This window comes from Cebus imitator, unplaced genomic scaffold (assembly GCF_001604975.1).
Source record: "Cebus imitator isolate Cc_AM_T3 unplaced genomic scaffold, Cebus_imitator-1.0 Scaffold281, whole genome shotgun sequence".
In the NCBI taxonomy this organism is placed as follows: domain Eukaryota; kingdom Metazoa; phylum Chordata; class Mammalia; order Primates; family Cebidae; genus Cebus; species Cebus imitator.
In genome coordinates this window covers 3,476,851-3,489,686 of record NW_016107596.1, presented here as the reverse complement: position 1 = coordinate 3,489,686, position 12,836 = coordinate 3,476,851, and the positions used below count along the sequence as shown (strand labels likewise).

General features: G+C 43.2%; 1 pseudogene; it reads left to right on the top strand.

The window, feature by feature from the left end:
* Positions 1-1,860: 1,860 nt before the first annotated feature.
* LOC108284711 lies at positions 1,861-8,025 on the top strand (annotated as a pseudogene).
* Positions 8,026-12,836: the final 4,811 nt, after the last annotated feature.

Here is a 12,836-nt window from a genome sequence, read left to right as displayed (position 1 = left end):
ATTGAGATATACAACCCTGTATGATGCACTAGGAGTTCTTTTAAAAAAAAAAAAAAAAGGCTGGACTATTAGAAGAGACAATGGGGCCCCTAAAAGAAAATCACTATGAATGAAGGAGTCTGGCATCCTGGGCTGCCATAACAAAATGCCATAGTCTGAGTAGCTTATGCAACAGAAATTTATTTATTTTCTCACAATTCTAGAGGCTGGAAGTCCAAGATCAGGGAGCCAGTATGGCTGGGTTTTGGTGAGGGCCTTTTTCCTAGCTTGCAGAAGGAAATTGTCCTCACATAGCAGATTGAGAGAGAGAGAGAGAGAAAAGTGAGAGAGAGAATGGGAATCTTTCTCTTCTTAGAAAGCCAGAGTCCTACGTGATTAGGACACCAGCCTTAATACCTCATATAACCCTAAGTACTTCCTAAACACCCTCATTCCAGATAGACACACATAGCAGGTTAAGGCTTCAGTATATGAATTTGGGGAGGGAAGGGGAACACAATTCAGTCCATAGCAGTGGGCTACAGAGGGCAGCACAGTGTGGACATTCCTAGAACAGTTGCCTGATTATCACTCAATCCAGTAGAATTTTCTTTCTTACTTCCATACTCAACTGCTCCTTTGCTACGGGAAAGAAAAATTTAAAGCATGAAGAGAAGACTGTGTCCTAAGGCTCAAGAGCTCAGCTATAGGAGCCTCCCGCGAAATAAATATCCAGGAAAAGGAAAATGTTTCCTAGCTGCTTACAGCTGTGAAAGAACACTGGAGATCAGTATTCTGCAGGTGAAATGTTGGGAGAAGAGGTCAGTAGCCACACAGGCTGTGTTGTGGTACCTCCCTGAGCAGGGTGCACGTGAGCACCCAAAGGAGGCTGGCAGACAACTTGGTCAACAACTTGGGCCACTGACTGCTATGTTTGTTTGTTTGTTTGTTTTATAGAGATGGGGTTTACCCATGTTGGACAGGCTGGTCTCGAACTCCTGACCTCAAGCAATCCACCCACCTCAGCCTCCCAGAGAGTTGGGATTACAGGTGTGAGCTATCACACCAGGCCTGGGCCACTGATTTCTATACTGACTAGGCTTTCTAGTAAACATGGATTGAAGTATGGCTGTAAATGTCACATTTGTCTTCACCACTTGGTAAGGCCAAGAGACATCTGTGCTACTGGCATTCCCCTATCATCCTACAGATGACCAACTCGTAGAATCCTCTTGTCTCAAACTGCTTGAGACTCTAGATACAGGCTTTACCAGTACTTTGCTAACAGTAACTTTTGCCGAAGTTTCAATTAAAAGTCAAGTAGGAAAGCTAAAAATCAGGCCAGGCACAATGGCTTATGCTTGTAATCCCAGCACTTCGGGAGGTCGAGGTGGGCAAATCATCTGAGGTCGGGAGTTCAAGACCAGTATGGCCAAAATGGTGAAACCCATCTCTACTAAAAATATAAAAATTAGCTGAGTGTGGTGGTGCATGCCTGTTGTCCCAGCTACTCAGGAGGCTGAGGCAGGAGAATCGCTTGAATCCAGGAGAGCGAGGTTGCAGTCAGCCGAGATCACGCCACTGTACTCCAGTCTGGGAGACAGAGCGAGACTCCATCTCATAAATAAGTAAATAAATAAAACAAAAAATCATTTTCACTATGTTTCATGAGAATGAAAATCACTTTCATGGGAATCTGAGCTTGGTGGTACTCTACCTATATGGCTGCAAATAGCCTGTACCTTGCCAAATGTCACAGGAACTTTTCAATACTTATATTACTTGACTTCTCTGGCAGCTGCTACTGTTGACAATTTCTTCCCTGATATTCTCTCTTCCTTTGACTTCTTCCTCTGGCCTCTCTGACCATCTTGGTATACCATGGTTGGGCCTGATGCTGGTGAAGAGGCAGTAAGAAAACACATGAACATGCGCTTATGGCACAGCAAGGAATTGCCTTAAGTGGTAGAACTTAGACTCTTAAGGGCTTTCCCAACCTGAAAAGCAGAGAATTGAAGATCAGACTTGAGAACGGCTGCATTGACCCTTAAACTTTGGTTACAACTCCATGAGGAGGCAGAAGAACCTCCAGAGTCCTGACGCACTTGCTTTTATTATTCTCATTCCCTGTGCCTGTTGTGCTGATTACTTGCAGGTTTCACAGCAAGCTGAAATGAAAGCAACCTTGAACTTATCCAACTGGTCATTCTTAACAAGCTTTCAACCCAGACTAGTCCATTCTGGGCTGTCTGGGCCCACCACACCTCTGTAGTCTTCTCAGTGGCCTCCTTGTCCCCCAGCATCCCCTGCTCAGCTCTTAGTACATGTCCCACAAGCCCTTCAAACTGCACACATGCAAAACTGAATTCATCTTCTTCCAATCTGATCCTCCTCTCATATTCTCCTTTTTGGTCAAGTGTATGTCCATTAACTTAGCTAAACAAGTTAGAAAGTCAAAACCCCAAGTTTCTTCAAATGCATATTTGAAGCTACTATAAGGATATGGAAGAATCATGCCGGCTCTTTTGAAAGACCAATTTTATTATTGACTTGGAGGTGTGGAATGTGTTCTTAGTTCTCATAGGACTGCTGAGTATGTCTTAAGTCAGCTTTTCCTTCTCCATCCACACCATGACCTTGGTTCTTACTTGCGCTGCCTTTTGCCTGAACCACTACAATAATCTCTCATCCAGTCTCTCTCATTCACATTCTTTTAAGTGCTGCCAAAGTAATCTTTTTCTGTTTCAAGTACATGTAAATACTTTTTTTTACAGAAGTCATATATGTTTATTGTAGACATTTCAGAAAAATCCTTAGTAGTACAAAAACATAATTACTATTAGCATTGTATTATATACTTTCAGCCATTTTCTATGAATAGGCATATATCTTTATATAAAAGAGATTATATTATGCATACTGTTATATACTCTACTTTTTTTTCTTTTTTTGAGACAGGGTCTTTCTCTGTCACCCGGGCTAGAGTGCAGTGACACAATAATGGCTCACTGCAGCCCCGACCTCCCATCTCAAGCTCTCCTCCCACCTTAGCCTCCCAAGGAGCTAGAACTATAAGCACACAGTACCATGCCTGGCTAATTTTTGTATTGTTTTGTAGAAACAGGGTTTTGAACTTCTAATCTGCCTGTCTTGGCCTCTCAAAGTGCTTAGATTACAGGCATGAGCCACTGTACACAGCCTGCCCTACTTTTAAAAATTAAAATTAAAAATTAGTCTTGAGAATAATTTTTCTGTATCAGTAAGTCTCATTAGCATCTTTATAAAGAAAACAAGCTGGGCATAGTGGCTCATCCCTGTAATAGTAACTTTGGGAGGCTGAGCCAGGCTGATCACCTGAGGTCAGAAGTTTGAGACCAGCCTGGCCAACATGGCGAAACCCCATCTCTACTAAAAATACAAAAATTAGCTGGGGTAGTGGCAGGTGCCTTTAAATCCCCAGTTACTCTGGAGGCTGAGGCAGGAGAATTGCTCGAACCCAGGAGGCAGCGGTTGCAGTAAGCCAAGATTGCACCACTGTACTCCAGCCTGGGTGACAGAAAAAAAAGGATAGAAGGAAGGGAAAGGGAAGGGTAGGGAGGGGAGAGAAGGAAGGAAGGAAGGAGGGAAGGAGGGAGGGAGGGAGGAAGGGATTTTATCCAATGGAAACGCATCACTTGTTTAACCCATCCCCTACTATCTTTCTATATTTTCTAATATAAAAAAAATCTTTGTACATACATCTTTGTACATATTAATAATTTTTTCTTTAAGACTGAAATTGCCAAGCCAATGAGGATAAATATTTAAGACCTGTTGCCAAATACTCTCCCAGGAAGGTCTTATCCAATACTTTTACCAATAGAATGATCATTTTAATGTACAAACCAGATTGTGACTCAAAGATTTGGAGAGCAGTTTCAGGTTCAAAAACAGAAAAGCAGTCCAGGCATGATGGTTCATGCATGTAATCCCAGCAATTAGGGAGGCCCAGGCAGGAGGATTACTTGAGGCCAGGAGCTTGAGACCAGCCTGGGCAAAATAGAGAAACATCTGTCCCTGCAAAAATAAAAAAATTAGCCAGGAGTGGTAGTCCTAGCTACTCTGGAGGCTGAGGTGAGAGAATTGCTTGAGCCCACCTGGAAGTCAAGGGTACAGTGAGCCATAAACACACCACTGCACTCCAGCCTGGGTGAGAGAGCAAGACCTCATCTCAAAAAAAAAAAAAAAAAAAAAAAAAAAAAAAATGAGGTCATACAGTGGCACACATTTGTAATCCTAGCACTTTGGGAGGCCGAGGAGGGTGGATCACTTGAGGCTAGGAGTTCAAAACCAGCCTCGCCAACATGGTGAAACCCCGTCTCTACTAAAAATACCAAAAATATTAGCTGGGGAGGGTGGCGGGCACCTGTAATCCTGGCTACTCAGGAGGCTGAGGCAGGAGAATTGCTTGAACCTGGCAGATGGAGGGTGCAGTGAGCTGAGATCACGCCACTGCACCCCAGCCTGGGTGACAGAGCCAGATTCCATCTCAAAAAAAAAAGAGAGAACAGAAGAGCAGAGAAGGCCCAGAAAAAAGACTGTCATAGTCATGTAGGCCATAGTGCCTCCAAGCACAGTATGGCCCATTAGTCTTCTGGAAGAAGCAAGAAAAAATTTTGAAATGCAAGTTCTTTCTTTAACCCTTACAGCAAGTGCCAAGCCAGGGACTTTCGTTTTTACATATGACTAAGTCCTTAATAGCTTCCTTCATTAATTATTAATGGTAATTAAAATTTTATATTCACCAAAAAAAGCACGATTATGCCAATTATTGAAAACTGCTCTTCACAGAAAGTTTGGCAATGATGCAAATTTCTTGCTACACATATGAAAACACAGGTTGCTGGAGTTCTCACAATTTTCAAGGATTTTTTTTTTTTTTTTTTAGTATATTACAGTGTAATGTTGTTTTTCTATTTTTAAATGTTTTATTTTTTATATTTTTTAGAGATTGGGTCTCACTCTGTCACCAAGGCTGAAGTGCAGTGATGAAACTGTAGCTCACTGCACCCTTGAACTCCTGGGCACAAGTGATCCTTCACATCAGCCTCCCAAGCAGCTAGAACTATAGTCACTCGCCAGCATGACAGGCCTGTTTTTCTATTTTTAATCATTTTATGATTAAACATGCTATGATGTTGCCATTTTTGGTTGTTATTTTGTTCCTCTTTCATTTTTTATTTCACCAAATTATTCTCCCACCAGAAGTGAAATAAACAGGGTAGGTATATTTTGGGGTTTTCTTGACCCAATTAAGTGAGCATGTTCAAGAACTGATGGTCTAGATGCCTCCAAATCTCACTACTCTGAGTCTAGGTTTGCTTCCTAGATTTACTACATTGGCTAACTCCTAAGGAGAGCTGGTAAGTTACTGCCTAAAAGATGATCAGATGCTTGAAGGGAGGAATAAGAATAGTACAACTAAAAGCAATTTTGAGGAAAGATGACAAGGAGGCCCAAAGACTCACTCTCCTCCCAACTCTGTTGATTTGTTTGTTTATTTGTTTGTTTTTGAGACAGGGTCTTGCTCTGCTGCCCAGGCAGGAGTGCAGTGGCGTGATCACAGCTCACTGCAGCCTCAATCTTTTGGATTCAGGCGAGAGATTCAGCCTCCAAAGTAGCTGGAACCACAGGCATGCACCACCATGCCTGGCTAGTGAGCAGGCATAAATCTATGTATAATTTTTTAAATGATAATTTTTTTTTATTTGTAGAGACAGGGCCAACTTGCAGTTTCTGAAACACTGGTCTTATGTTACGGAAGAATATATGCAGGATTCTGCCAAATATCAGCAGGGCTATGAGGTCTGAGCTACCAATGAGCCTAATCTAAGCATAAACAAGGCTTTGTTGAGAACTACATTAACACTACTCCGTGCTTCGCCCAAGCTACTCAGCCACTGACCTGCAGATTCATACTCCTGATTAGAATATGAAAGACTAGCAGAAAAGAGGAGACAGGTCTTCCTATATGAATCACTATTCAGGGAAATGGAGACATCTGTACAATTGATTCTGGTGATAGGTTCAAAGCTTCTTATTTTCCCATCTAGCCCTAGGAAGTCATGTGTTTAAAATGTATGGGATTTACCTTGACAAACAAAGCTTATAAAAGGATGTGGGAATCTGATTTCCACCAGCCCAGCTTGCACTTCAACAGGGATTCTGTAATGTTACTAGCCTGAGAAGGAACTGAACTACTAAGTAGTACATTTCTATTCCCTTACGGAGGAAAAGAAGAGAAAATTGGCTAGATCAGTACTACTTGATTTTGTTCACATTTCTACTGCCAAAAGTATCATGGTTACTCACGAACAGGCACTAGAAACACCCACACACTCACAGACATGTACCATCAGGCATTTGCTAGGCTACAACCTAATGAGCTTGCCATTTTCAATAATCTAGGCTCCTCATTAAAATATTCAGTAACACCAGAGTTGGGTTCACCTCAACAGTAGAATTTTGTGTGCAGTACTAAGTCAGCTATGAATCACAAGTAGTTATATTTCATCCAAGACAAAGCTCCAAAAACTTTTCTCTGCACATTCTCTGTGTTAGGTGAAATGACATCTATGAGGGTCCCTGGTAGAACACAGTGAGAATAGCAGAGAATATGCAATGACTAAGGAAGAAAGAAAAGAAAAACGGGATAAGAAAGTGAAGAGTAAAAAGAAAAGGGAGACAGACTAAAAGTAATAAATCATTTAAAAAGACAAATGTGCCTCTGGAATCTGCGAACCCCAGTCAGCGTTGCATCCCCAGCCTGCCACCACGGCCACCTATAAACTGGTGCTGATCCCGCATGGTGGGAGTATGTGGGACCTGGAGAACCACTTTAGTGGCTGGCATGATACTGACCTAAGCCCAGAGGGCCATGAGGAGGTGAAGTGCGGCAGGCAGATGCTGTGAGATGCCAGCTATGGGGTTTACATCTGCTTCACCTCAGTACAGAAAAGAGTGATCCAGACCCTCTGGACAGTGCTAGATGCCATTGATCGGATGTGGCTGCCAGTAGTAAAGACTTGGTGCCTCAATGAGTGGCACTACGTGGGTCTGACTGGTCTCAATAACGCAGACACTGCTACAAAGCAGGATGAGGCCCAGGTGAAGATCTGGAGGCACCCCTATGATGTCCCATCACCACCAATGAAGCCCAACCATCCTTTCTACAGGAACATCAGTAAGGATCGCAGGTATGCAGACCTCACAAAAGATTGGCTACACTCCTGTGAGAGTCTGAAGCATGCTATTGCCAGAGCTCTGCCATTTTGGAAGGAAGAAATAGTTCCCCAGATCAAGGAGGGGAAACAGGTACAGATTACAGCCCATGGCAACAGGCTCCGGGGCACTGTCAAGCATCTGGAGGGTCTCTCTGAAGAGGCTATCATGGAGCTGAACCTGCCGACTGGTATTCCCATTGCCTATGAATGGGACAAGAGCTTGAAGCCCATCAGGCGCATGCAATTCCTGGGGGATGGAGAGACCACGTGTAAAGCCATGGACGCTGTGGCTGCCCAGGGCAAGGCCAAGAAGTGAAGGCCAGCAGGCAGGATACGGTCCCCAGGAGCACCCTCCCTGCCTGTCACGTCTCTCTGCCCCTCCCTCCTGCACATGTCACACTGACCACATCTATAGGCATCTTGAGCTGTAGCTGCAGATGGAGACCAGTGGCTCCCATTTTCATTTCAGCCATTTTGTTTCCTGCAGCCACTCTCTTCACACAACCTAGTCAGAATAGCACTTCCAGGGCATGGGTTCTCCATCCAAGCTATGGAAAAGCTCCCCTTGTCCAAGATAGTTTAAAGGTAGTGACCTGGGTTTTTGCAAGTGCTTTGTTTACTAAGGACTTGTGGGGAAAAACCATGCTAAGCCATGACCAGTGAAGCAAGATAGCCTGTCTGTCCCCAGGAGCCAGTTCTGTGCTCTTAGTAGTCAGGCCACTGCCTGGGGACTCTAGTCATTGCAGTAGAAGATTAATGTAACCAGCATGGTGATGTGACAACTGCTTCCTCCCTGACCCCAGAGAAGCTGGCTCTAGAAGATTGGGATCAATCCTGAATTTAGTTTATGTGTTACATTTACTTAAAAAAAAAAAAGGTATTTATAGTATGTATAAATAACACAAAACAATAACCTTTCTGGGGTTTCTCATGGCAGTTGAAATAGTCCTACATGCGGTCATCAGAAAATAAGCCATTCCTCATACCAATACGGGATAAGTTCCTTGACCTCTGAGGGGTAGAAGTGCTTCCTGCGGTGTGTTTTGGAATCCCTCCCCCACCTTGTTTGTGGCAATGAAATGCCTCTTGGTCCTGTCCAAGTGTGTCTTTCATTGACTGATTTCTGAATCATGTTCTAGTTGCTTGGCCCTGCCACGTGGGTCCACTGTTCATTTGAGCCTAACTGTACAAAATCCTTTTTCCTGAACTGTGTAATCAAAGGAGTGATGAGAAAAAAAAGACAAACGTGAATAATTTCATTTGTTACAGTACTGAGTTGCCATAGGTTATATTTATTGAGCACCATCTACTCTATGTCAGACACTGTCCTAAGTGCTTTACATGCATCATTTAATTCAGTGAACACATATTCACTGCACACCTGTGTGTGCCAAGCACTGTTCTAAGCAAAGAATATTTTGTAGAGAACAAAACAGATGAAAATCTCTTTCTTGGAGCTTACATTTAGTAGGAAAGTCCTTATTTAATCATCACAACAAGGAAAAGAAATGGGAAAAGCAAGGAGAGAGGGAAAGGATACGTATGAAGAAAAAAAGACAATTTAGGGAGGGCAATGTAAAGGAGAAGAAGGTTAGAGTAAAGCACCATCTTCAGGGCTTTCAGATACTCGATGAAAAGGATAACTCCCTGTCCATGCCTCAGACTCTTCAACATAATGGTTACAATGGTCCCACTACAACAGATTTAGTTGTAAATGTGTTTGAAGAAATATGCTTCCATATTATTTCAAATGTAGATGGCAATTTGAGGTGCTAACAAAGTTTCTGAATATACTTTCTGAATAATCCTTCTGTTTTAATGAAGAGATCAGACACATTTGTAACAAGCAGTGTTCATTTGTACGTGTAATTCTTGTGGTGAGAGGGAAAAAAAATCAGTGGCCTAAGAAATGATGAACCAGCTAGCTGGCTGAATCTCTCACCAGCACCAATTGTAATATTAACAGGTAACTGGTAACTGAGAACTTATTATTTGCTACATGACAAACTATCCCAAAACTTAGTAGTTTACAACAATGATTTATTATTTCTTGTCATCCTAGGGGTTGGCAGGTGAGTCCTGGTCTCACCTAGGCTTGCTTGTGTGGCTGTAGTCAGATGGTGGGCTCTGCTGGGATGCTGGCTCCCTCATGCCTCTTTCTACATCTTTCATCATACAAGAGTCTAGGTCTTTCATCATACAAGAGTCTAGGCTGGGCTTTTTTACATGGAGGCAAGAGCAGTCCAATAGAGGAAAAAGGAAGCATTTGCAACCTAGACTTGGAATTAGCCAATGACACATCTGCCACATTCTAGGGGGTCAAAGCAAATCATAAACACAGCCCAGATTCCACCTCTTATAGAAAGCAGGAGTGGTATTTACAACAATGAGAAGAATTGTTGAAAAACCTCTGTAGGCAATCTACCTCATTTGCCATGTGCTAGAAACTCTACCTTATCTCAATGAAACTTCCCAGCAATTTGTGAGATAGTCACCATTTTATCCCTATTTTCCAGTCAAGGAAAATGTTCCTGAAAGGCTAAATATGCTTCTGAAAGTTGATGGCAGATCTAGGACCAATCTTAATCATCTTAAAGTTCCAATTCACAAACATCCCTCAATATGAAAGTCAGTAGAGTTAGAGTGATTGAATCACATTCCCTCCACCCTGAGGGAAGAACAAAAGCACAGCACAGTCATGCACCACATAATAAAGTTTCAGTGAATGCATGGACCTCATATAAAGGTGGTCCCATAAGATTATAATACTCTATTTTTCCTGTACCTTTTCTTTCTTTTTTTTTTTTTTTTTTTTACCATTATAATCATTTGCCTCTATATTCTTACACGTTTCCATGTATCTTACATGGAAAAAGGAGAAAGTCAATGTGAATAAATGAAAAGATGCCTAAAATCTGCTTTAAGACAGAGTCTTGCTCTGTCACCCAGGCTAGAATGCACTGGTGTGATCTCAGCTCATTGCCACCTCTACCTCCCGGGTTCAAGTGATTCTCCTGCCTCATCCTTCTGTATAGCTGGGATTACAGGTGCCTGCCACCATGCCCAGCTAATTTTGTATTTTTTAGTAGAGACAGGGTTTTACCATCTTGGTCAGGCTGGTCTCAAACTCCTGACCTTGCGTTCCACCCGCCTCAGCCACCCAAAGTGCTGGAATTACAGGCATGAGCCACTGTGCTCTGCCTTCCTGTACCTTTTCTAAGTTTAGATACACAGATATTTACCATTGTGTTACTACTGCCTACAGTACCCAGTACAGTAACATACTGTCAGGTTGTAGCCTAGGCGCAATAAGCTATATCAAACAGCCCAGGTGTTGTCAAATTATACCCCCAGTTAACAGATAACATGGACTCCCTGTGGCTCAAAAGTAAAAGCAGACCCGAGGGGCTCACCCATGGCAGGGTGAGGCAGTGGTCAAGCTCTTCGTGTTATTAGAGAATGCTGCAAAACCTGTTTTTCTGCAACCAAGTCGAAGAGCTCCTGGAAACAATGGCAGCTGGGAATTCCCCAACTGACCACCAAAAGACCACCTTGCGCCAATCAACTGACGACCTGGAACCAGTCAATTGAGAGAGACTGATGATTTGGGGCTTTAAGCCCATCCAATCAAGACTCTGTTTCTTTTTTTTTTTTTGAGACGGAGTTTCACTCATGTTACCCAGGCTGGAGAGCAATGGCGCGATCTCGGCTCACTGCAACCTCTGCCTCCTGCCTCAGCCTCCTGAGTAGCTGGGATTACAGGTGCCTGCCACCATGCCCAGCTAATTTTGTATTTTTTAGTAGAGACAGGGTTTTACCATCTTGGTCAGGATGGTCTCGATCTCTTGACCTCGTGATCCACCCGCCTCGGCCTCCCAAAGTGCTGGGATTACAGGCTTGAGCCACCGCGCCCGGCCAACAAGACTGTTTCTTACTCCCCTGATTACCCTACCATGCCCTGAAGTTTTTGCCTTTGCAATCTTTAACTCTCTGCTCCGCTTAGAGCCCACTTCCGTTTTACACCTGAGGCTGCATCTCCCCAATCTGCAGATTTTATTTTTTAGATGGAGTCTCACTGTGTCCCCCAGGCTGGATCCTTTGTGGCACAATCTCAGCTCACTGCCACCTCCACCTCCCAGCTTCAAGTGATTACCCTGCCTCAGCCTCCCGAGTAGCTGGGATTACAGGCATGCACCACTACACCTGGCTAATTTTTGTATTTTTAGTAGAGATGGGGTTTCACCATGTTGACCAGGCTGGTCTCAAACTCCTGACCTCAAGTGATCCACCCGCCTCAGCCTCCCAAAGTGCTGGCATTACAGGTGTGTGCCACCATGCTCGGCCTCATGGTCTTTTGTTAACAGCATGTAGTTGGCTATACAGTCTAGGTTTGTATAAGTACACTCTATGATGTTTGCACAATGACAAAATCACCTAACAGCACATTTCTCAGAACATATCTCCTTCTTTGTGCAATGCATGCCTGTGGTTAAGAGCTCTGCAGCTGGTGTCAGGCCTCCTTGGTGTGCATTTGAATCTAAGTCTCATTAGCTCTGTGCCTTTAGGCCACTTAGCCTCAATTTCATCACCTGTATAACAGGGCTGATATCTACCCCCATAAACTATTATGTGATATAAGGTAAGACTCTGTCCCAACGGAGTATGTGCTCTGTAAATGCTCATTTCTGTTGTTGTTCTCTGAGTGTCCTGATTAGTTTATCTTGAATCAAGCAGTACTATATTACCAAGGCCACAATCTCTAGGGCTGCTGCTGATGTTGAGTCTATGTGGATTTATTATCATAGTCCCTGCTGATCTTCCTGCTGATTCTGCTTTGTCTTTGGCCCGTGTTGCTGCTGAAGTGACCATTGCTGAGGAATCCCGTCCCTTTCTTTGCGCATTTGTTATACTTCCTGTTCCTACAGCTGCCCCTTTTGCACAGGAGACCTGATGGCTATCCACGTTTACCTACAACATTTTCCCTTGTCAGTGCTCTTTTCGTTCTTCTAATTTCACAAAGGGAGGAGGGAATGGAAGTTTCCCAGGTTCAGGACAATTGCTGTATCTGACTTATATAACTAACTCAATTTGTGTTTTCTGTGCTTTGCAAGAGCAGTGTACCAGCAGGAGGAACCACTAGGTGGCAGGGGTGCTGCACTCCCCAGCTCATGGCCTTCTTTCTTCCAGTAATCTCAGTAATAGGGAAGATACGGTTCCTTTCCAAACAAATGACTTGCTTTTAAATCAACTTATCAATATGAAATTCAAGGAGAAGAATACATTTTACATACATTCTCTTGAAAATTTACTGTGATGGCACTGAGTTCACCAGCAAGCTCTCACAGGGGTTGTGTTACTAAAACAGTTTTATATCCTGTGGCTTGAAAGGGCATGGAAAAGGTAAATAAGCCACTGCTTGCTTAGGGCACAGCCAAAGCTGATTGCATTTCCCTCTAGTTGTTAATACTTGACAGGACAAAGGTCCTTTGGGTTAAAGGTTCATGGACTCCTAGGCTATTATTCCATTAATAAGATTGTATTAATAGATACATCTCTTATTTCCCAATGAGTCCCAAAAGGTTTTCATGGGGGAGA